General features: G+C 35.4%; 1 long non-coding RNA gene across 2 annotated transcripts in view; it reads right to left on the bottom strand.

Annotated features, from left to right (window-relative positions):
- LOC125102575 (uncharacterized) overlaps positions 1 to 24,813 on the bottom strand; it is a 44,972-nt gene extending 20,159 nt beyond the window's left edge. Inside the window, exons 1-3 of one of the 2 annotated variants that reach the window (XR_007128154.1) lie at positions 24,701 to 24,813; positions 14,803 to 14,912; positions 13,128 to 13,919 (exon numbers count right to left, since the gene is read on the bottom strand). This is a non-coding gene — a long non-coding RNA (uncharacterized LOC125102575). Of the gene's footprint in view, positions 1 to 13,127; positions 13,920 to 14,802; positions 14,913 to 24,700 lie in introns of those variants that run through there. The other variant, XR_007128155.1, reaches the window with a different exon arrangement.
- Positions 24,814 to 25,342: the final 529 nt, after the last annotated feature.

Raw genomic sequence — 25,342 nt, 5'->3', positions numbered from 1 at the left:
TGTCACTGAATTCCAACTTGAAATATTAGAACCTATAAAATATGAGAAAACAGATACTAGAACTAGATAGGAGAGTAAGTTGCTTGTGTAAATGAAGAGTTGCATTTGATTTGTATAAGAGACTTATGCTTATGTGCTGGTCCCTAGGCACATGTGCCCATATAAGTTTAAAATTTAATTAATTATTGAGAAAATTAAAAAAATTAATTCCTCAGTCACATTAGCTAAATTTCAGATGGTCAATATCCACATGTGGTTAGTGGTTACTATATTGGACTGCATAGATACAGAACATTTTTGTCTTTACAAAAAGTTTTCTTGGACGGTGCTGTTCTGTACAACACCATCTTTAAACCTCCATTTGCCGATGAACTCAAAATTATTGGTTTTTAATGCAGTGTATTTTGGGAGGAGGATTTAAAAGTATCTAAGATGATGGACTCTTGGTTTTATCTGGGTTTCTTTTTAAAATCTTTTAATTTTTGAATAAACAAAATACTTTAGAATATTTAAAAATCTACAGAAAAGTTGCAGAGTTGGTATAAATATTTGCCATATAACCCTTTTAAAATTTTTTTCAGTTCAATCAGCAGGTAAGAGAATGAATATCTAGATGAATATCTAGTCAAACTATTCACATTTGAAATGATTATTAGTATAGTTGGATTAATATCTATCATGATTGTAACTATTTTCTTTGCATTTTTCTGTTTCCTCTCCCTCCCTCTTTTTCCTGCATTTTCTGGTCTTATTCTATTTATTTATTTATTTTTTAACTTTTCATTTTTTAATTTAATTTCATTTTCTGGTTTTAATTGAGCATTTTATATAATTTCATTTTATTTCTTTTAGCATGTCAGTAATTTATTTTAAAAAACTTTAGTGCCTATCTTATGGTTTATAGTACATATGTTTAAACTGATCAAAATCTATCTTCAAATAACACCACCATTTTGTATGGAGTATAGTTACCTTTTATTTATTTTATTTATTTTTTTTTTAAAGATTTTATTTATTTATTTGACAGAGAGAGATCACAAGTAGACAGAGAGGCAGGCAGAGAGAGAGAGAGAGAGAGGGAAGCAGGCTCCCCGCTGAGCAGAGAGCCCGATGCGGGGCTCGATCCCAGGACCCTGAGATCATGACCTGAGCCGAAGGCAGAGGCTTAACCCACTGAGCCACCCAGGCGCCCCTATAGTTACCTTTTAACAGAGTATTCTTAATTCCTTCTGTTGTGGCATTGCTGTCATTCATTTCATTTATTCATATGTTAAAACCAATAATCAGTACACTGTTATTGCTTTTTAAAAATTAACATATAATGTAGTATTTGCCCTAGGGATACAGGTCTGTGAATCATCAGGCTTACACATTTCACAGCACTCAACATAGCACATACCCTCCCCAATGTCCATAACCCAGCCACCCTCTCCCTACCCCCCTAACCCCCAGCAACCCTCAGTTTGTTTTGTGAGATTAAGAATCTCTTATGGTTTGTCTCCCTCCCGATCCCATCTTGTTCATTTTTTCCCTCCCTATCCCCTACAACCCTCCGCCCTGACTCTCAAATTCCTCATATTAGAGAGATCATATGATAATTGTCTTTCTCTGAATGACTTATTTCACTCAGCATAATACCCTCTAGTTCCATCTACGTTGTTGCAAATGGCAAGTTTTTTTGATGGCTACACAGTATTCCATTGTATATATATATACCACATCTTCTTTATCCGTTCATTTGTTGATGGACATCTAGGTTCTTTCCATAGTTTGGTTATTGTAGACATTGCTGCTATAAACATTCGGGTGCACGTGCCCCTTTGGATCACTATGTTTGTATCTTTAGGGTAAATACCCAGTAGTACGATTGCTGGGTTATAGGGTAGCTCTATTTTCAACTTTTTGAGGAATCTCCATACTGTTTTCTAGAGTGGCTGCACCAGCTTGCATTCCCACCAACAGTGTAGGAGGGTTCCCTTTTCTGTGCATCCTCGCCAACATCTGCTATTTCCTGACTTGTTAGTTTTAGCCATTCTGACTGGTATCTCACTGTGGTTTTGATTTGTATTTCCCTGATGGCGGTAATGTTGAGCCCTTTTCCATGTGTCTGTTGACCATTTGGATGTCTTCCTTGCAGAAATATCTGTTCATATCTTCTGCCCATTTCTTGATTGGATTATTTGTTCTTTGGGTGTTGAGTTTGCTAAGCTCTTTATAGATTTTTGATGATAGGCCTTTATCTGATATATCATTTGCAAATATCTTCTCCCATTCTGTCTGTTGTCTTTTGGTTTTGTTGACTGTTTCCTTTGCTGTGCAAAAGCATTTGATCTTGATGAAATCCCAATAGTTCATTTTTGCCCTTGCTTCCCTTGACTTTGGCGATGTTCCTAGGAAGAAACTGCTGTGGCTGAAGTCAAAGAGGTTGCTGCCTATGTTCTCCTCAAGGATTTTGATGGATTCCTTTCTCACATTGAGGTCCTTCATCCATTTTGAGTCTATTTTCATGTATGGTGTAAGGAAATGGTCCAGTTTCATTGTTCTGCATGTGGCCGTCCAATTTTCCCAACACCATTTGTTGAAGAAGCTGTCTTTTTTCCATTGGACATTCTTTCCTGCTTTGTCGAAGATGAGTTGACCATAGAGTTGAGGGTCTATTTCTGGGCTCTCTATTCTGTTCCATTGATCTATGTGTCTGTTTCTGTGCCAGTACCATCCTGTCTTGATGATGACAGCTTTGTAATAGAGCTTGAGGTCCAGAATTGTGATGCTACCAACTTTGGCTTTCTTTTTCAACATTCCTCTGGCTATTCAGGGTTTTTTCTGGTTCCATATAAATTTTAGGATTATTTGTTCCATTTCTTTGAAAAAATTGATGGTATTTTGATAAGGGTTGCATAAATGTATAGATTGCTTTAGGTAGCATGGACATTTTCACAATATTTGTTCTTCAAATCTATGAGCATGGAATGCTTTTCCATTTCTTTGTGTCTTCCTCAATTTCTTTCATGAGTACTTTGTAGATTTCTGAGTACAGATTCTTTGCCTCTTTGGTTAGGTTTATTCCTAGGTATCTTACGGTTTTGGGTGCAATTGTAGATGGGATTGACTCCTTAATTTCTCTTTCTTCTGTCTTGCTGTTGGTGTATAGAAATGCAACTGATTTCTGTGCATTGATTTTGTATTCTGACATTTTACAAAATTCCTGTACAAGTTCTAGCAGTTTTGGAGTGGAGTCTTTTTGGTTTTCCACATAAAGTATCATATCATCTGTAAAGAGTGAGAGTTTGAGTTCTTCTTTGCCAATTTCGATGCCTTTTATTTCTTTTATTGTTTGATTGCTGAAGCTAGGACTCCTAGTACTATGTTGAATAGCAGTGGTGATCGTGGACAGCCCTGCTGTGTTCCTGATCTTGGGAAAAACTCTCAGTTTTTCCCCATTGAGAATGATATTCGCGGTGGTTTTTTCATAGATGGCTTTGACGATATTGAGGTATGTAGCCTCTATCCCTATACTTTGAAGAGTTTTTATCAAGAAAGGATACCATACTTTGTCAAATGCTTTTTTAGCATCTATTGAGAGTATCATATGGTTTTTGTTCTTTCTTTTATTAATGTGTTTTATCTCATTGATTGATTTGTGGATGTTGAAGCAGCCTTGCAGTCCAGAAATAAATCCCACTTGGTCATGGTGAATAATCATATAATGTACTGTTGGATCCTGTTGGCTAGTATTTTGGTGAAAAATTGTTGCATCTGGTTTCATCAAGGATATTGGACTCTAATTCTTCTTTTTTTATAGGCTTTTTGTCTTGTTTTGGAATCGAACCATCAAAAAATGGAGGCCTCATAAAATGATTTTGGAAGTTTTCCATCCATTTCTATTTTTTGGAGCAGTTTCAAGAGAGTAGGTATTAATTCTTCTTTAAATGTTTGGTAGAATTCCCCTGGGAAGCCGTCTGGCCCTGGGCTCTTATTTGTTGGGAGAGTTTTGATGACTGCTTCAATCTCCTTACTGATTATGGGTCTCTTCAGGTTTTCTATTTCTTCCTGGTTCAGTTGTGGTAGTTTATATGTCTCTCTAGGAATGCATCCATTTCTTTCAGATTGTCAAATTTGCTGGTGTATAGTTGCTCATAATATGGTCTTATAATTGTTTGAATTTCTTTAGTGTTGGTTGTGATCTCTCCTCTTTCATTCATTATTTTTAATTTGTATCCTTTCTCTTTTCTTTCTGATAAGTGTGGCCAGGGGTTTATGAATCTTATTAATTCTTTCAAAGAGCCAGCTTCTAGTTTTGTTGATGTGTTCCACTGTTCTTTTGGTTTCTGTTTCATTGATTTCTGCTCTGATCTTTATGATTTCTCTTCTCCTGCTGTGTTTAGGCTTCCTTTGTTTTTCTTTCTCCAGCTCCTTTAGGTGGAAGGTTAGGATGTATACTTGAGACCTTTCTTGTTTCTTGAGAAAGGGTTGTTTTGCTATATACTTTCCTCTCAGGACCACTTTTGCTGTATCCTAAAGATTTGGAACAGTTGTGTTTTCATTTTCATTTGTTTCCATGAATTTTTTCAATTCTTCTTAAATTTCCTGGTTGACCCATTCATTCTGTAGTAGGATGCTCTTTAGCCTCCATGTATTTGAGTTCTTTCCAACTTTCCTCTTGTGGTTGAGTGTTAGTTTCAAAGCATTTTGGTCTGAAAATATGCAGGGAATGATCCCAATATTTTGGTACTGTTTGAGACCTGATTTATGACCCAGGATGTGATCTATTCTGGAGAATGTTCCATGTGCAGTAGAGAAGATTATGTATTCTGTTGCTTTGGAATGGAATGTTCCAAATATATTTGCCTGTCCATCTGGTCCAGTGAGTCATTTAAAGTCTTTGTTTCTTTGTGATCTTTTGCTTAGATGATCTGTCTATTTTAGGGAGGGGGGATGTTAAAGTCCCCTACTGTTATTGTATTATTGTCGATGTGTTTCTTTGATTTTGTTATTAATTGGTTTATATGATTGGCTGCTCCCATTAGGGGTATAGATATTTACAATTGTTAGATCTTGTTGGACAGACCCTTTGAATATGATATAGTGTCCTTCCTCATCTCTTATTATAGTCTTTGGCTTAAAATGTAATTTGTCTGTTATAAAGATTGCCACCCCAGCTTTCTTTGGATGTCTATTAGCATGGTAAATTTTTTTCCATCCCCTCTCTTTAAATATGGAAGTGTCTTTGGGTCTAAAATTAGCTTCTTGTAGACAGCATATCAATGGGTCTTTTTAAAAAAATCCATTCTGATACCCTGTGTCTTTGGATTGGGGCATTTAACCCATTTACATTTAGGGTAACTCTTGAAAGATATAAATTTAGTGCCATTGTATTGCCTGTAAGGTGACTGTTACTGTATGTTGTCTCTGTTCCTTTCTGGTCTGTAACTTTTAGGCTCTCTCTTTGCTTGGAGGACCCCTTTCAATATTTCCTGTAGGGCTGGTTTGGTGTTTGCAAATACTTTTAGTTTTTGTTTGTCCTTGGAGCTTTCTATGTCTCCTTCTATTTTCAGTGACACTCTAGCTTGATATAGTATTCTTGGCTGCATATTTTTCTCATTTAATACTCTGAATATATCATGCCGGTCCTTTCTGGCCTACTGGGTCTCTGTGGATAGGTCAGCTGCTAATCTTTCTACCATTGTATGTTACAGACCTCTTGTCCGAGCTACTTTCAGGATTTTCTCTTTGTCACTGAGACTTGTAAGTTTTACTATTAGATGATGCATTGTGGACCTATTTTATTCATTTTGGGGGGGTTCTCTGTGCCTCCTGGATTTTGATGCTTGTTCCCGTCACCAAATCAGGGAAATTCTCTGGTATAATTTCCTCCAATATACCTTCTGCTCCTACCCCCCTTCTTCTGGGATCCCAGTTATTCTAATATTGTTTTGTCTTCTGGTATCACTTCTCTCTCGAATTCTTCCTTCATGGTCCAGTAGTTTTTTTCTCTTTTTTGCTGAGCTTCTTTATTTTCTATTATTTGGTCTTCTATATCACTGATTCTCTCTTCTGCCTCATTTATCCTAGCACTAAGAGCCTCCATTTTTGATTGTACATCAATATTAGCTTTTGTAAATGTCAACTTGGTTGGATTTTTATTCTTTTATTTCTCCAGAAAGGGATTCTCTAGTATTGTCCATGCTTTTTTTAAGCCCAGCTAGCACCTTCATAATTGCCATTCTGAACTCTAGTTCTGACATATTACTAATGTCTGTATTGATTAGGTCCCTAGCCACTGGTATTGCCTGTTGTTCTTTTTTTTGTGGTGAGTTTTTCCACCTTATCATTTTATCTAGATAATAATAGATGAATGAGAGAAGAAAATACTAAAAGGGGAGCAATGAAAATATACACCAGAGAAATTTACACTAACCAAATCAGAAGAGACACAGAACTGGGGGGAGAAGAATGTGTGAAAAAAAGTATGCGTGTATAAAATGTTTATTAGACTGGTAAATAGAACAGAGCCCCACACTTGATTTTGGGTGTATTTTGGTCTGTCAGAAGAAACTACCTCCCAAAATTTCAAAGAAAGAAAAACATATATACATATATATATATATATATATATATATGGGTAAACATGATGAAAGGATGAAATATGACTGTGAAGATGAAAATTTTAAAAATTCTAAAGAAAGAATTGATAAGGTAAGAAGTTGGTTGAAGAAAGAAAAGAAAAAAAAGAGGAAAGAATGTTATCAGGCTGGAGACTAGAACAAATCCATGTGTTAGATTTAGGGTATATTTTGCTCTCTTGGAAGAAATTGTATCCCACAATTTTAAAGAGAAAAAAAAAACCCTATATGTATACCATGAAATAAGGTTAAATACAATGAAGGGATAAAATATGAGTATAACAATGAAAATTGATGATTTTTAAAAAGGTATTGATAAGATAAAATAGTTAAAAACATTAAAATAGGAAAAAAGAGAAATTAAAAAAATAGAATAAGAAAAAATAAAATAAAATAATTTTAAATTTGAAAGAATAAAGGATCATGGGGAAAAAGCCTTGAGTTCTATGTGTTGCTTTCCCATAGCTCTGGAGTTCTGCAGTTCTCATTAATAAGTGAACTTGGTCTTGGCTGGATGTTCTTGCTGATCTTCCGATTTTGTGCTGCTGCTCTATCTACTTGCTGGGAGCTGACCCCTTCCCCAACAGTCTATCTTCTCCTATGTTGCCTCAGATTTACTTCTCCCCATGTCCAACCCTCCAGAAAGTGGTTGATTTTCTTTTCCTATAATTGCTTTTATTTTCTTCTGTCTCCTGTTGAGTTTGTAGCTGTTCAGAATGGTTTGATAACTATCTAGCTGAACAGCTGGGACCTGATGATATTTATGTTTCTTACTCCTCTGCCATCTTGCTCCTCCCTCACTATTATTGCTTTAAAGAAAGAGATCTTATAGGTCAATTAAGTTAAAGGAAAAATAAAAGATTTGATTTTACTTTCATTCATTTCTTCTCTAAGATGCTTCTTTTCTTTATGTAGATATTGACACGTCATTTTTTCATGCCTGAATAACTTCTTTTATCTTTTCTTTTAGGGCTGGTCTGCTTATGACAAATTTCTTCACTTTTTGTTTGAGAAATTCTTTATGTCTTTTTTACTTTTGTAGGATAATTTTGCTGGATATGGAATTCTAGATTTGTGGTTTTCTTTGAACACTTTAACTCATTCTACTTTACTTTTACTTGCTGGCTTCTGACAGAAGCCTATTGTAATTCTTATCCTTTATTACTCTGTAGGTTAAGACACCCTTTCCCCCATTCCTTCTGGTTTCCATCAAGATTTTCTCTTTGGCTTTGGTTTTCTGTAGTTGGAATATGATATGCTGAGGTATCCTTTTTTTTTTGTGGCATTTATCCTGCTTGGTGTTCTCTCAGCCTCCTGTATCTGTGGTTTGGTGTCTGTCATTAAATTTTTGAAAGTTCTCAGCTATCATTACCTCAAATATTTTTCTGCTTTGTTCTCTTTTTTTTCCTTCAGGTATTTAAATTATGCATATATTATATCTTTGATACTGTCCTCTGATTCTTTTGTGTCTTGTCATTTTCTTCTTTTCTTTTTGTATTTCAGTTTGGGAAGTTTCTGTTAACCTATCTTCAAGTTCTCTAATTCTTTTCTCAGTCATTTAAAGTTTACATTGAAGTCACTGAAGGTGTTTTTCATTTCAGTTACTGTGTTATTTTTCATTTTTAGAATTTCCTTTAGATCCTTTTTAAATTTCAGTCTTTTTGCTTACATTACCCATGTGTTCTTGCATGTTGTCTAATTTTTCTATTAGTCCCCTTTCATATTAATCATGGTTATTTAAAATTTCCTGTCTAAAAATTCCAACACATGCATGCCTTCTGAATTTAATCCTGATGATTGCTTTGCTTGTCAGTGTACATTCTTTCCTTGTTTTTGGCATATAATTTTTCTCTTGAAAACTGGATGTGTCCTCATTTTTGTCTCTCCTGTTGTGTTTAGGTTTTCCTAAGAACTCCTCAGATAGTCTGAGTTTCATAGTTTTATTTTTTTTCACCTATAATCCACTGCTATTATTGGAGCCCTTTTGTGATGGTGGTAAGGTCTGTGTAAAGGGAGCATTCTGTAAACTCAGTCTTTTTGAAGATGTATGTCTTGGGGTCTTACACTGTTTTTCTTGTATAAAGCAGAACTTGTCCACTACCCCATCTCAGAATTAGATGTTTCCAGTCTATATCCTTGAAGTCCTGACCCCTATTAACCATGGCTTGTTCCCCACCCAACCCCCCCCCCAACCACGTGAAAGAGGAAGGCTTGAACTGGCTGGAAGGCCTGGGGTGAAGAGGCATTTGATTTTCCTCAATGGGATAAGGTATTAGAAATGAGTTATGAAAAGCCCTTTTCCTTAGAGAACAGGTCTATTTTATAAAGAAGGCATTGTAGTTATTCCTCCTCTCTAACTGCCCAAGCCAAGAGGGGATCTTTCTTGAATCCTTACTGTGGGGGCATATGGATTCCTAGAGAGAAAGCCTATGAAAGTGTGGGGACTTTCTTATTCTCCCACTAGTCCACATTGAGTCTCCAGCAATTCTTCAGAATTACCATGTAAGTACTCCTAGCCATTTGTAGTTTCAGTGGCTTCTGATCTAGGAATAGATCTCAGTTGCTTTATATCTTTGGATATGCCTGTTACTCTGGGTTTTGGGGTGGTTTTTCTCTGTAACTGTAGTTCTCTGAAGGGTCCAAGAAAAATTACTCATTTTTAGTTTGTTCAATTTTTTTATTGTTGAAAGGATGAGAGTGACCACTTTCAAGATTTTGCATGTCAGAAGTGAAACCAGAAGTCCCCTGCTGAATTCCTTTGAAGTCTTATCTTGCCAACATTTCTAGAATATTTTAAATTTTCTGGTTGTCTTTGTAAGTCAATAGCTAGGAAAACCAATATTTACCCAGTTATGGTGTGGTCATTATTTTTGTATCCTATATATAACATCTTTTGGTATAATTAAAGGATGAAACCACCAAGAGTACATGAATAGTGCTTCAAGTTTTTTAATACTCATTAATTATGGATATCTAGAAGCCCTCATCTCTAGATTAATTATTGATCCCTAGAAACATTCAAACTTCTACTTTATAATTCTATTTATTCATGTGTGTAGTGGACACATTATGTGATATTTCCTCAGTTCATCATCTGCTCATCAAAGGAGAACTCTCTCCTCCCTACCCCTTACACACAGGGAAGGGCTCTGTTGGTCAGGTATGTATCTTGTGATCCTGTCTTCTAGGTCATAGTTACTTTAGATGAACAAAGCTGAACCAATTGGGTACTTTCTCCTACTAATTAAGAACTGGGATTGAGAGATACCAAAACACCATAGGTTGGTCAGTTGACTTAAAGATAAGTAAACAGTTGTCAGGCAGACATCATCTGCAGTGTACATGCTGAATCAGAGAAATGTATTTAGTGAAGAAATGGACATTCTAAGAGAAGCTGATGTGTGAAATCATATAGCCTGAGGTAGAGATATAAAGGGTAAGAGCCTTGGGTATCAATAACATTCTATGTCTGTCTTGGGCTCTATGTGATACCCGTATTTTCTTATAATAAATTGGTCACTATTGTCTAAACTAGCTTAAAGGCCTATTTTTTACTTATTGCCAGGGGTTATTGAAAAGACAGTGATAATGAGAATGAGAATTAATTTCAAAGAAGGAAGGAAACTTTCATACTTGTTTGAATATTACCCTTTAGAACTGCAAAGGCACCCAGTCATGTTTGGATGTTTTTATTAATTATTAAATAATACTGGTCCTTTGGAATAAAGATATAAGTAAAAGTTTTATTTTATTCCATGTGGCTTCCATTCAGTATTTTAAGATTAAGATGGCAAATTGATTTGATTCTTTTGGATTCAGTGATTAACTCTACTTCCTATTTGTAAAGATTTGTTAGTTAATGAATTACACATTTCTGACTTTTTGACTAAAATTGTTGAATTATGAGTTTCTCTTCCCCAAGAAACTTCTTTGCAGTTTGAGTCAATGGACTTTCTAGTTCTGCTGTCCTGAGGAAGGAAGTCATTAAATAGTAAAGTAGTTATACACAATGATGACAGTCTTTGAAAAAGAAGAACAAGTTTGGGTGAAAGATGGGCTGATGGAAGAGGTATTACTGAAGGAAAATTTTTATTGAAGACACCAATTTCTGTTAGCCCATTCTTAGACTTCGTGAATGTATGAAATTGTCAGCCTTCTTCAGAGTGCAGTTGTTTAGGCCAACAGGACCATCAGGGATAGGGAGTTTAAGGATGGAGATTCTGTAGCACTAATTTGAGGTAGGGTTTGGATAGCTAAGATCTTCCTCCTGTTTTGGTGTATCTTATTTATATAAATTTTAAAAATAATTTATTAATTATGCATAAGAGAAAATGGAAAATATTAGCAGCCTTGGGTTTAGCAGATTTCTTAACTATAACACAAAAAGCACAAGCTACAGAAGAAAAAAATCAATACATTGGATTTCATCAATGTTCAGACATTTGCTCTTTAAAAGACACTGTTAAAATGAAAAGTTGAGCTACAGACTGGTAGAAAATACTTGTAAAACTAGTCTGACAATATATGACATATGTCCATTTTATGATATATGTCATATGGCCGTAAAAACCATGCATTATTCTTACAACTTAATGATAAGAAGAGAAATAACCTATCCAAACAATTCACAAAAGATTTCAACAGGTACTTCCCTGAAGAAGATTTGCAGATGGAAAATGAGTACATGAAAAGACACTCACTCAGCATTATTAGTCCCAGAGAAATGCAAATTAAACCACAATGAGATAGTATAATACACTAGGATGGCTAAAATTTAAGACTGACTATACTAAGTGCTGACAATATTGTGGAAGAACTGAGACTCTTGTACATTGCTGGTGTAGTGTAAAGTGTAGTAATGTATCCCACTTTGAGAAATAGTTGAACCATTTTTTTTTTAAATTTAACATATGCTTACTATGGTCCACCCTTCCACCTCTATATTTTTACCTAAGAAACAGAAAGCATATGTCTATTTAAAGACTGGTATATTGGGGCACCTGGATGGCTCAGTTGGTTAACTAAGTGTCTGCCTTTATCTCAGGTCATGATCTCAGGATCCTGGGATCGATTAATTAACGGATGAATGGATAAACATAATGTGGCATATATACATATGATGGAATATTATTAGCCTTAACAGGAAATTAAATTCTTTTACATGCTGCAAAATGGAGGAAACTTGAGGACATTAGTGATATAAAAACAAATATTTATGATTCAATTTGTATGAGCTAGAATAGTCAATTTCATAGAGAAAATAAGTAGAATAATGGTTACCAAGGACTGTTGGGAGGAGGAGGATGGGGAATTATTGTTTGATGGGTACAGCATTTCATTTTGAGAAGATGAAAAATTTCTGGATTTGGATAGTGGTGACGGTTGCACAACAGTGTGAACGTATATAATGCCACTCAACACTCAAAAATAAGAAATGGTAAATTTTATGTTATGTTTACTTTATCCCCCCCCAAATTAAACATTTCTGCTCTATCAAGTAGGATCCCTAAGGAGCACACATATTTTTGTGTCTAAACCTGATGATTTTTAAGAATTAGAAGATGTCCTGGGAAAAGAAGCTGTATTCTGTTGGGAAAATAATTTTCTGAAAGCTTGGTTATAGACTGACCATATTTGAAGGGGTGAGCACATATCACTTTAGGTATCACCTCGGGCTAAAGGCATTATATATAAAGGGCAAGGGAGATTCATGTCGAAATGAAGGCTGACTTGACAGTTTACTCTGTCAGCTTGGGGTGCATATTAAAGCAGTAGCTTCTTCTCTTCTGGCATATAACTGAGTTCCTCTGTTCTTTTGGAGCCTTGTTTTCCATATTTGTCGTGATAAGGTGACAGTCTGTTCCCCTACAACTTTATAATGTCATTTCAACATAGCCTAAATTAAATAAGCCTATAAATTGCCTTTAGTTCCTCAGAGACTAAGTGGTGTTACTTCTGTCAGCTCCTCAGCCCCTGCGAGTAGAACATCAGTCATTAGGTTCCTGCTGCTGTTTACTACACAGTGTGTCAAGACAACGGTGACCTATGACCCAGATGATATTTATCAAGAGTTGGGGCTAAAAACTTTTTCATTTAGAGTAGTCCTTATCTCTACATTTTTTTTAAAGAAGCATCATAAAAGCAACATACACATGGTAGAAAGTACAGTAAAGATGTCATAGCAAAGGCAGTTTTAAAATTATTCATGTTTTCCTTCCATTTTCTTGCATCATTTCATTATTATAAAAGAAAAATGCCAGGTTTCTGGAGCATTTTGCTAGTTTTTGATGAAGGATTAAAAAATATGATTGTAATTATGATTACTATAAGTGTAGGAAAGGGAAGAAGCTTTTCTCATACCCTCTAAAGTTCAGTGAATGAAGCTTGTGGATTAAACAACAAATGAAAATTTCATGTGAAAAAAAAAAAAAGGTTGTTATGCATGCATACAGGAGTGTCACAGAAAAGAAGTAAAAACTCTAGAAACATGATTAGGCCCAGGACTTATATACCATTTTAATATACAGGGTGATGAATTGTGGAAAAGTGATAAGACAAAGGAAAAGGGATTTGAGATTCTAGGCATAGTAAATTGTGGGAAGGCATATGGAGGAAACTAATGAAAGGCAAGGGTTATTTGAGGAAGGTTTGTTTATCCAGGTTTAAGTCAGTGCTGTCACCATAATGAGTCATGTCTTCTTGTAAGGGAAAGGTGGGGGACATCTTTACAAAGGAAAGTTTATACCCTGTTTTTAGGCAGAAAGGGGGAGGCAGAGAGTTCTTGTATCTGTTCTTTCTTAATTGACTTCAGCTCAAAATAATCATGCCAAAGTGCCATATGTGGGGGGCATATTCTGATCCCCTTCATAAGAAAGAGAATGTGTTCTTTTTTTTAGATTATTTTTTTTCTTGTATTTTTAACAGAAACTGACTTTGGATTATCCATAATTTAAGGATGGTTTCAGATAGCTATATGTAATTTGCTTGGATATTGGTCTCCTGATGTATAACTGAAATCTTTCTTTGTCATCACTTATTTGAGTTTTCAAATCTCTCCTCTTGAGTGTGTTAGAGAATGTGTTTTGACCCTTTATCACCCCTTGGGTGGCAGGCAGCTTTGCTACCTCATGTAGCTCAGTGGTTTCATAGTGGTGGCAGGGATAATTCTCAGGGAAGTAAACGTGAAGCATGGTAAAATAAGTTTAGAAGGGTTACTCCTGCAGGTGGTCTTCTGGGAAGGCTGCATTTTTCTTCTTTCCAAAAGCTAGGGTTTTTAGAGAGAAAATCTCTTCCATCCTGTAGAAAATGAGAATGAGAGAGAAGTGTTCAGCCAAATCAGTCGTTGGCTGTGGTGAATCCACAACCTGAAATTCCTTACTTGGAAGATGGCCTTGGAATATGAAGTTGATTCAGGAGGCATCCAACAGTCAGGGACAGTGAAGTAGCATGGCAGCTGAGTTGAACAGCATGGGTATAGCTTAGAAGAAGAGAGCGGTTGGGCAAGGAAAGCAGCAGCCAGATAGCAAATCCAGGAGTTCAGGTACAAGCGTTAAGAGAGAGGTGTTGCTGAATAGAAAAGGAAATTTATAGGGGAAAAGGAAAGCAAATTACAGGATTTTTGATTGAGAAAGCAAAGACCTGGTGCTGTTAAAAAAAAACATTATATTTCTCTGAAGGCAGTTGTAAACCTTCTTTAATAATAGAAAAGAAGGCGTGGAAGAGGAAGAGTTATCTGTTAGAGAGGAGGGATTGAACCAATGACTTGGTATCCGATTTATAACATTTCCTTTTTTCAAGGAGGGCTTGGGAGGTCAAAGGTAAATTTCAATTGTATAATATATTTGATACTAGGTTAAAGTATCTTGAACCTTTTAAATATGTCATTCAGCCATTCATGAAAATTTTGTTTTCACACAAAAGATGATTCATGTCATAAATTGATGTTCAAGGGTCCTCACAAAGCAGCAGTTATACAAACTCATCCTTTACCCTGTAGCCCTTGTTATCTATTTAGCCCAGGTTCTCATGGTCTGTCTCTATTTGAATTACTAGATTTGTGGTCCATAGAAGTATAGAGGGATATGCATTTACCTTGTTTTTATAAGAAAATAGCCATGACATATAATTAAACTTTTTTTGATACTTTTCACCAAAGTAGCAACTTTGAAAATTGTCTTACCTGGATATTTGATAGCGAAAGGGACACAGGTACTGGAATCAAGATTCATGATGAGTTTAAGTTTGCCTGTCCTTGAAGAGCTTGTGGATCTACTTTATACCATATGGTCTCTGAAAATACGATGATATCCAGTGTATGTGAAGGATATTTCCAAAATGATTTGGCTCATAAAACTGTCAGTTGATTTCATACATCTAATTGAAACATTTTCCATCTAAAATAGGGCAATTTACAGAAGTGTCTCTCTGGTTTATTTACATTGCATATTCCCATAAAGCAGCAGGTTTGCAATAAAGCATTTGACACCCCCATGGTATTTTGGAAAAACAATATACAATCTGGCACAAGTTAGCACCAGTGTGAAATGGCAGGCTGGGGGGATATCTTAAACAGCAGCAACTTTCAAGACTAAATGAAGTGTCATCTTAAGGAGTCCACTGCTAATGCAATTTAAATTACTCACCTGAAATTAATATTCTGCTGAGGGAAATAAAGCAATTTACGGGACCACATAATTTCCGATCACTTTAATGACATTATGTGGTCATGGACTGCTCCCTTATCTAATATAGTAACATTCTAGTTTCTTTTTAACACTAAACACATTTTTCCATTTTAATTACTTGCCTTCTGGAGAAAAAAAGATCCACTCATTCCCTGCAATTGGTTAACAATTTGAAATTTATGCTTTGCTTCATTAGACTTAGGTAAATATGACCTTGACATACTTACTATTGTACCTAATATTCATTCCTATAGAGGAAAGTGGAAATCAAAGAACTGTGGCTTATTGTGTGAATTTTTCAAGCCTTTTAAGCCCTTAACAAGGCCTATTTCACTTTTTTTCTCCCCTTTATAGCTAGAGGCAGTTTGAAACATGCACCATCTTACTTCTTCACAGTTTGGCATATGAAAATGCTAAAGGAAGAAAGCAGTTTTTATAATTAACTGCGTAGCTCTCTTGAGGAAAGAAGAAATGCTGGATTCTTTGTAGAAGAGGGAGAGGTTTGAAGTTTCTAGGTTTTTAGGATGTTGGATTGATTGGATGAGTTAATGAAAGGACAAATGTGTTGAAAGTTTATAATTCTGGAATTGTTATTGTATCTGAGGATTAAAATGAAAAGAACAGCTCTTATTTTAGAGTTGATGTGAAAAAGAAAGGGTGAAACATAGCTAAATACATTATATCTAGTGAATATTCTCATTTAAAATTTTTTTTTAACATTCTTTGCATTTAGCCCCATGGTTATGGAAGGCTATGCCCTCAGGCAGGAGGGCCTGCCACTAGGCAGCCTTGGCATGTGGGAACTTCCTTACCCTAGTGCCCATGTTGCACCTAAGAACAATTAAATCAGAAACTCTGAGGGTGGGATCCAGGCTTTTTATATATGTTATTCAGTGTCCCACAAATGATTTCAGCGTACAGCCAAAGTTGAGAACTTCTGTGGTATAGACACTCTTTTGAGGGCAAAGATATTTGTGTTGATGTAGTTATTTTGTAAACAATTCAATTATCTATTTAATCTAACTATTGACTTCTAGTATGAAGGGAAAAAAGGAAATTCCATTAATTTAGATTTGGTGAAAATGACAGTAAAGTTCTCTAGGGAAAGGATTGGCTTCATTTTTTTTAGTTGAGTTTCTAACAGTGACTAGCATATAGTGGTTGACTGATGAATAGTTCCCAAATAAAAGCTTAGTCTGTCCATTTAAGTTTATTTTGATGGATATTATTATTGTCATTTAGAGACCTTGTTAATGGAGCATATAAAAATGTTTAGGAAGAGTATCCTTCTCATTCAGTACGCTAACACCTGAGGAGAGTAAACTTCTTCAGTAAAACAATATAGAAATTTTTTTCCCCAAATAACATCTCCATCGGGTAGAATAAATCTTCATTAAATCACTTGAATAAAATCAACTTCCGCATTTGGAAACTGTGTTCAAACTAATCAATGATTAAGTTTTTAGTAGGCAATAGTCATGACTAAATGAAAGAATGAATGAATGATTTGTCAATACTACAGAGAATTCATATTTTTCTTGATAAAATGATTTTATGATATATAGGCTTTATACATTAAGTCATTTAACAAATGATGACAGTCTATATATATGTCTCAGGTGAAAATAATTTCTAGGCATCTTTATAACAGAATGTGAATTTTTCCCTTAAATTTGTTCTGTCCATTCATCCATCTGTTCATCCATCCATCCATCCACACACTTAATTATCTACCTTCCTATTTATTGTTACCCGAGATTTTCCCTTCACCTTTTGATCTACATATTCTGCTGCATTCTACTTTTATCTTATTCATTAGACTGAGATGTTGGAATCATGTAGCCAAAGATATCCCAGGTTCCTATCACACAGAGATTGCTATGAAAACCAAACACATAAGAAATAAACACAGTGCATGTTTTGATAATTTTTATGATGCCATTGTCAGTATATATTGGATAAAATTAGTGGAAACTATTAAATATTACCACTGTACATGTAAAGATTTTTTCTCCTGAAATTTAACAGAGGGATTACAGTTATTTTTTACATTACGATTAAAATTTTAAATAACAATATTCAAATCATAATAAAAAATAGAGAAAATATTACAGACACTTATGTATACACCATTGAAATTAAACATATATTAACAATTTGTCCCCCTTTGCTTCCTCATTTTCCCTCCCTTCTTCTTTCTTCCTCTCCTACCTCCCATCTCTCACCTCTGTTCTCCCTCTGCTTTCCCTCTCTTTTTTCTTCCCTTTTCTTCTCCTCCTCATCTTTATCATCATTATTCCACTCTTAATAAAAACTTTGCAACCATAGCTAAAGCTTCATACATGCTCTCATACTCCTTCCTTTTTCTGTAGGGGTCATGACATTTGTGAAGTTGATGTATATCATCCCAATGCATATTTTTTACTGTTTATAAATGCAAGTATATGTGAATGAAGTAGATACTATTGTTTGGGTACTTAAAAATACATAGAAATTTGTTTTGCTTTGACATTGGGTTTTGAAATTTATTCATGATATACTTGACGCTATTCACTTGAACAATTGTGTAATGTTCCACTCTTTCTATAATTTACAACTTATTTTATTCATTCCTTAACGGGGAGCTCTTAGATAAGAAATAAACATGGAAAGTTTACATGGAGGTGATGTTTGTACTAAATCCTGAAAGAGGTGAGTAGGGATTTTTCAGAGAGATACAAACATTCCACGAATAAAGACAAACCAAGGCTTAGAGCTGAGTCCTGGTAGGCTTTAAACAGCACATGACAGATGTGGATAAAACTTATCATCACAGGCTCCTAGTCAAGAAAATGACTAGTAATGACATGTAGCTTCCAAGTAATATTTAAAATATTTGAAGAATACCTTAATTGAAATATTCTTGAAATTATATTTCAATAATCTTAATCCTGATATGAGTGACAGTAAAGCCATCATAATGTAGATACCAAGATACCAGTCTTATGTTTTGTTTCTCTTCATTTTTAATGAGAAAAGTAAATTTGACCTCTTCCTCATAACTTTGTGCAGTATGTTTTTATTGAAGTATAATTGACATATATCCTATTAGTTTCAGGTGCATGCCATAGTGATTTGATGTTTTTATACATTATAAAATGATCCTCACAATAGGTCTAGTTACTACAATCTGTCACCATACAAATTTATTATTACATTATTGACTGTGTTCCCTATGCTGTATTTTATATCCCTATGACTTACTTATTTTTTGACTAGAAGTATGTATTTCTTAATCCTTTTCATCTATTTTGCCTGCCCACCTCTGTCCCCCAACCCATTCCCCCTCTGATAACCAAATTTGTTTCATGTATCTATGAGTCTGTTTCTGTTTTGATTATTTTGTTTTTTAGATTCCACATGCAGGTGAAATCATACAGTATTTGACTTCTTTCACTCAGCATAATACTCTCTAGATCCATCCACATTACTGCAGATGGCAAGATTTCATTCCTTTTTGTGACTGAGTAATATTTGATCATACACACACACACCCCATCTTCTTTATCTATCAAGGGACACTTGGGCTACTTCCATAATTTGGCTACTGTAAATAATGCTGTAATAAGTGTAAGGGTGCATCTATCCCTTCAAATTAGTGTTTTTGTATTTTTTGGGTAAGTACCTAGTAGTGGAATTGTTGGATCATATGGTAGTTCTATTTTTAATTTTTTGAGGAACCTACATATTCCTTTCCATAGAGAATACACCAATTTATATTCCCACCAATAATGTATGAAGGTAGCCTTTCCTTCATATCCTTGCCAACACTTGTTATTTTTTGACTTTTTGGTAATAGCCAGTTATACCTGACAGATGTACCATGGTATTTCATTGTGGTTTTGATTTGCATTTTCCTGATGATTAGTGATGTTGAACACCTTTCCGTGTGTCTTTTGGTCATCTGTAGATCTTCAGAAAAATGTCTGTTCAAGTTGTCTGCCCATTTTTCAAAAATCAGATTGTTTAGTTTTTTTGATATTAAGTTGTGTAAGTTCTTTATGTATTTTTTGTATTAACCCCTTATCAAATGTATGATTTGCAAATATCTTCTTCCATTGAGTAGGTTAAACTTTTGTTTTGTTGATAATTTCCCTTGCTGTGCAATAGTTTTTTTTTTTAAGATTTTATTTATTTATTTGTCAGAGAGAGAGTGAGAGTGAGAGAGAGAGAGAGCGAGCACAGGCAGACAGAGCGGCAGGCCAAGGCAGAGGGAGAAGCAGGCTCCCTGCCGAGCAAGGAGCCAGATGTGGGACTCTATCCCAGGACTCCAGGATCATGACCCGAGCCAAAGGCAGCCACTTAACCAACTGAGCCACCCAGCTGTCCCTGTGCAATAGATTTTTAATTTGATGTAATCCCTTTTGTTTATCTTAGCTTTTGGTGCTCTTGCTTGATGTGACCTGACCAGTTCTAAAAAATATTGCTAAGACTGGTGTCATAGAGCTTACAGCTTATGTTTTCTCTAAGAGTTTTATGGTTTCAGGTCTTCATGTCTTCAATTCATTTTGAATTTATTTTTGTATATGGTATAAAATAGCAGTCCAATTTTATTCTTTTGCATGTAGCTGTCCAGTTTTTCCAGCACCGTTTGTTGAATAGACTTCCTCCAACTTTGGATTTTTGTTTATTCTTCTTTTTCTCATTCCTTTAGGTGTACAGTTAGATTCTTTATTTGGGATTTTTCTTGCTGCTTAAAGCAGACCTATATTGCTATGAACTTCTTTCTTAGAATACTTTTGCTGTGTTCCACAGATTTTGGAAAGTTATATTTTCATTTTCATTTGTCTTAAGGTATTTTTTATTTCCTCTTTGATTTCTTCATTGACCCATTGACTGTTTGGTAAAATGGTGTTTAGTCCCCTTGTGTTTGTGTTTTTTTCTGAAATTCCTCTTATAATTGACTTCTAGTTTCATATCTTTGTAGTTGCAAAAGATGCTTGATGTGATTTCAGTCTTAAACTTATTGAGACTTGTTTTGTGGCCCAATTTCTAATCTATCCTAGAGGATGCTCCATGTATACTTGAAAAAAATGTGTATTCTTCAGTTTTTGGACAAAACGTTTTGTATACATATATTAAGTCCATCTGGTCTGATGTGTTATTTAAGGCCAGTGTTTCCTTATTGATTTTCTGTTTAGATGAGTTAACCATTGCTGTAAGTGGGGTATAAAGTTCCCTACTCATTGTATTGTCAGTTTCTTTCTTTATATCTCTTACTATTTGCTTTATTTAGGTGCTCCTATGTTGGGTGCATACATGTTTATGAATGCTATATCTTCTTGTTTGGTTGATCTTTTTATTGTTATGTAATGCCCTCCTTTGTCTTTTGTTATAGTCTGTTTTGTCTGATAGGAGTATTGTTTTTCCAGTTCCCTTTTTGTTTCTATTTGCATGGAATGATTTTTTTCATGCCTTCACTTTCAGTCTGTGTATGCCCTTAAATCTGAAGTGAGTCTTTTGTAGGCAGCAAGTAGATAGGCCTTGTTTTTTTGTTTGAGTTTTAGTTTTAGTTTTTGTTTTTTTTAATCTGTTCAGCCACCTAGTGTCTCTTGATGCGAGCATTTAGTCCATTTACATTTAAAGTAGTTATTAGTAGGTACACACTGCCATTTTGTTAATTGTTTTCTGGTTGTTTTTGTAGTTCTTCTCTTTCCTTTCTTCTACTCTTGGTCTCTTTTCTTATGTTTGATAGTTTTCTTTAGCATGATGTTTGGGTTCTTTTCCCTATTCTTTTGTGTATCTGTTGTAGGTTTGGTTTGTGGTTACCATTGGTTTCACATTTATCAACCTGTTTTAAGCTGATAGTCACTTAAGTTTGGCTGTGTTCCGAAAGCACTACATTTTTACTCTCCTCCTCCACATTTTACATTTGTCATGTCATATTGTACATCTTTTTATTTTGGCTATCCTTAACTACTTATTGTAGTTATAGTCGATTTCAGCATTTTTTTCTTTTAATTTTCATTCTAGCTTTTTAATTGTCTGATCCACTGCCTTTACTATACATTTGCCATTACTGAGGCGGAAAAGCCCAAAATGGCCACCTCACTGAAATGAGGAACCACTGAGGATAACTTGCCACTTCTCCATGAAGTCACTTCCACATAGCTTTAAGAACTGCTGTGTGACCCCCAAGCCAATCAGCTGTGAGAAACCGCGAAAAATCCCTAGTTTGCCTACAAATATCTGTCCCAGCAAAGGCCGGGTGCTCAGACTGTAGGAGTGATCCTGCTGAGCCCGCCGACGTTAATAAAACTGTGTCCTCCCAGCTTTCCACGTGCCGCTTGAGTTTCTTGGTTGCCTCAGAACTTCCACAACATTACCAGTGAGATTTTCTTTTTCACATATTTCCTTATTTTCAGTTATGGCCTTTTTTTTATGGTTAAGGAAGACCCTTTAACATTTCTTGTAAACCAGTTTAGTGGTGGTGAACTCCTTTAGTTTTTTGCATTTTTGGAAACTCTTTATTTCTCCTTCAATTCTGAATGATAACCTTGCCAGGTAGAGTATTCTTGGTTGTCAGTTTTTACCTTTTAGCACTTTAAATATAACCTTGTTGGCCTGAAAAAAATTTTTTTAAAAAGATTTTATTTATTTATTTGACAGAGAGAGACAGTGAGAGAGGGAACGCAAGCAAGGGGGGTGGGACAGGGAGAAGCAGGCTTCTTGCTGAACAGGGAGCACAATGCAGAGCTTGATTCCAGGACCCTGGGATCATGATTTGAGCAGAAGGCAGATGTTTAGCCACCCAGGTACAGCTTGGTCTGAAAAATTTTTGCTGAAAAATCGACTCATAAGCTTATGAGATGTCCAGTGGGCATGACTGTTTTTCACTTGCTGCCTTTAAGGTCCTATTTATCTTTCATTTTATTCTTTATCTTTCATTATAATTGTAATGTTTTTGTATGGATCTCTTTAGGTGTATCTTGTTTAGGACTCTGTACTTCTTGGAACTGGGTATTTGTTTCCTCCCGTTGATTAGAAATGTTGGTATGCTTGATGTTGTCCCAGAGGTCCTTTAACTTATCCTCATTTTTAAAAATTTTTTTCTGTTCTTTTAAAAAAATATTTACTTATCTATTTTAGAGAAAGAGAGAGAGTGAGCATGTGCATGAATGGGAGGAGGGGCAGAGGGAGAAGGAAAGAATCTCAAGCAGACTCCCCACTGAGCATGGAGCCTCATGCAGGGCTTGATCCCATGACCCTGAGACTGATCCAAGCCAAAATCAAGAGTTGGATGCCCAAGTGACTGAGCCACCCAGGCTCTAACATCCAATCTGGTGTTGATTCCTTCTAGTGTGTTTTTTATTTCAGTTATTATATTCTTTAGCTCAGATTCTTCTTCTTCTTCTTTTTTTAATTTGTTAAACTCTTGCTGAAATTCTTACTGTGTTTATCTGTTTTGTTCCCAAGTTCAGTGAGCATCTTTTATGACTTACTTTGAACTCTTTATCAGGTAAATTACTTATCTTTCCTAATTAGGGTTATTTTTCTTTTCTTTTCTTTTCTAGGGTTATGTTGTTTTGTCTTAGAACAAGAGAAATTTATTGTCTTTTTGTAGGGGCTGGAATTCCCAAGTCCTAAGGTATTGGTAGACTATCTTCTCTCTGCAGTCTGTAGCAGAATCCTTTCTTTCCTGTTCTTACCTTCTGGTGGTTTTCTGATAAAATTTGGTGTTCCTTGAATTGTAGATGCATCATTCTAGTTCTCCATCTTCCCACGGCATCTTTCTCTTTTATGTGGAACATATTTCGCTGTCTCCTAATTTTGTTTGACATTTTGTGTTTATTTCTATAAGTTAAGTGGAACAGCTCCCTCTTCTAGTATTGAAGCAGTGACCCTGTATAGGAGCATCTGCTGTGTAGACTGCATGTGCCTGGGGTGGGTTTGGCAGAATGGCTGGAGCTGGAGCACGCAATGGCCAGGAGGTCTTAGAGTAAATCATGCCATTGCCTCCTTGGCAGGATGGTAAGAACTGGAGCAGGTAAGTTTGTCTGGGGTAGGGGGTCATAGGTGTGCAACCCTGGGTATGCCTTGGCAGGGTGACTAAATCATGTGCAGCCAGCTGGGTGTGCTCTAAACCATGACATTTTGGTAGGACTTCTGGATCAGGTATAGGCCACGGTTTTTCCAGACACATGGACCTAGGCTGACTTTGTAGGCTGGCTGGCTGGCTGGATTGGGCATAGGCTAGTGGGAGTGCTGGGAGGTGGTATCTTAGAACACAACCAATTTCACTGAAGTATGTTATATATTAGTTTTTTGTAGTGTAATGAGTTTTAACTTGTATGAATTCATTTACTGTAAAGAGTGAAATTGCCATTTGCAGTTTTTTATTTGAAAACATTAGAGTTTCTTTTCTGCCATTCAGTAAATAGGAGAGCAAAAAAAGACTAAACTGATAACATTTGAACTCTGTCATTATACATATTATAAGCGTATGTAATTATATATTTTAAAAAGCCATTAAACTGATAACGGGCAGTTCATAATCTTGAAAGGTTAGTCCAAAGAAACGAGTTCAATTCATTGAAATGTTATCATAGCATGGGTTAATGATGTACATGTTTTTATATACTACTAAAAAGGAATGTTACTGTTCAGTGTGTTGTAATAGTCATTTCCTATTTCTGAATTTTATTTTCTTCCTTTGAAAAAGTGATTGCTGAAATCTTCCACACTACTAATTATCCCTTGCTCAACTTCATTACTGGATGGAATAAAATAAATCATAGACTTGATATCCAAAGGAAAAGTTTGGTTAACCTTCCTCAAGATTCATGTGGTTACATATACATATATATTGTCTCATGAGGTTGTTTAAGATTGCATTAGAGCACCACTCATGCTTAATGCATTAGAGATTTTGAAGACCATTTAATACAGGCACAAATCAGACAAAGGCTAATTGCTAAATTTTTATTCTAGTATGTTTAATTTAGGAATTTAAAAATGCTGCAATATTATTCTAGACATTGACTTTTTAGGAATGAGCATTGCAAAATGAATGCAAATAGTTTCTCGGTTTTCACTCAGTGAAAGACCTAGATATTCATTCTTGTTTCCAGTTAGATTTTTATCCTGCTTTAATTAAAACAAATATTACTTTGAATTTCCTACACTGTGATGTTATTACAAACTCTTCATCAGGCTCACTAAGAAATATCTGCAGACATTTGTGTATTAGTTTCCCAGGACTGATGCAACAAAATACCACAATCTAGGTAGCTTAGAACAACAGAAATTTATTGTCTTGTTGTAGGGGCTGGAATTCCCAAGTCCTAAGGTATTGGTAGACTATCTTCTCTCTGCAGTCTGTAGTGGAATCCTTTCTTTCGAAACTGTTCCTACCTTCTGGTGGTTTTCTGACAATCTTTGGTGTTCCTTGACTTGTAGATGCATCATTCTAGTTCTCCATCTTCCCATGGCATCCTTCCCATGCCTATCTTTTCACATAGTCTTCTTTCTTTCTTTCTTTCTTTCTTTCTTTCTTTCTTTCTTTCTTTCTTTCAAGATCTCTAGTGATGTGGGATTGGACCCACACTACTCCATTATGACCTCATCTTAACTTATTACATCTGTAATGATCCTGTTTAAAGAAAGTTTGTAACATTGTGAAGGGGTTAGGATTTCAGCATATGAATTTTGAGGGGCACACAGTTCAACCCATAACAATCTTCTGTTCAGGTAAAAGTGTGAGTGTGTATCTTATTTTCAGATGAACTTATTCCAGGATGGTAATGGCAGCTGGCAATGATTAGTGCAGAAACACCTCTTCTCTGGTGAGAAATGGCAGTCACTACTCATTCTTCCATTTGAGGGCAAAGTGATTAATCTTTCCTGTGCTTTGTGGAGATTCTTTCCAGATGTTTGTTTTAAGTTGTCTGTGAGTTCTAACTTTTAGATAGTGGTGGGTTTTCATCTTTTCCTCCGTGTTTATAAGTACTTTAGTGAAAAATTAGGAGAGGCAGCATTAGGGGATGTTAACAGATG

The sequence above is a fragment of the Lutra lutra genome, chromosome 6, assembly GCF_902655055.1.
Source record: "Lutra lutra chromosome 6, mLutLut1.2, whole genome shotgun sequence".
NCBI lineage: Eukaryota > Metazoa > Chordata > Mammalia > Carnivora > Mustelidae > Lutra > Lutra lutra.
Note: the sequence above shows the minus strand (reverse complement) of the source record. Positions and strands in the feature narration are given on the sequence as shown.